Source organism: Pseudophryne corroboree, chromosome 3 (genome assembly GCF_028390025.1).
Source record: "Pseudophryne corroboree isolate aPseCor3 chromosome 3, aPseCor3.hap2, whole genome shotgun sequence".
Classification (NCBI taxonomy): Eukaryota; Metazoa; Chordata; class Amphibia; order Anura; family Myobatrachidae; genus Pseudophryne; species Pseudophryne corroboree.
The window spans coordinates 744,592,164-744,593,055 of record NC_086446.1 but is presented as its reverse complement, the minus strand read 5'-3'; positions in this window follow the sequence as shown (position 1 = coordinate 744,593,055).

Genomic DNA, 892 nt, shown 5'->3' with positions numbered 1-892 from the left:
ATATGTATGTGGCACTGTACAACATGACTAAAAACGGGGTTATGACACAAGGTCATACTCCTACAAACGTCATACCGAAAGGTGTGCGCACAAAAATGGGGTGTGGCTTTGTGACAACTAGGCCACGCCCCCATTTGGCGCGCGCATGATAGTGGCTCTTCCCCTTGACTACAGATCTCTTCTGGCTCTTTGCCTCTGACTGGTTGGCCACCCCTGAATTAGCTACTCAGGCGCAGAATGTTATTGAGGAATCGCACATGGTGACATGTTTATGGTGCGCTTTTTCTTGCACCCCATAAAGGTGAGTAGGAATATTATTGATGCTGCGGAAGGACATATGCGCAGCTGAACATCGCTGGATGTACGGCGGCACATCGCCACTTATCAAATTGCCTATAAGCATTACATTTAAGTTCAAATATAACAATCTGTTCAAAACTAGAATACAAATTCCATATTATAAGTATAGGAATCTTTTCATGCTGCAGAGAGTTACTTTACGTGTTAATGTACCACACTTTACTAATCACTCTGCCGTATTTAATTTCAGTATCTTCTTCAGTAACTTTAATGAATATAGGATTTTTTGTTCCCTTTATCACCCCTTTAATGGTGATGCAGGAAGGCAGAAGGATAATATATGGTGAGAATGTAGTTACGGCAGGATGCATAATGATTACATAACTATAGTTATTTCCACCTTACATTGAGAGTACCGACATTAAGCGCAATGACTTATACAATCAGCATCTAACAATTGACCCATGGGATGCCAATTGTAAGGCATTGCTTGTTGGGATTCATCACGTTAATCTTTACTTAATTCAGAGCATGTAATGAAAATGTTGAAGGGCTGAGCTTTTAATCAGTACAACAATGCGAAGAAAGATTG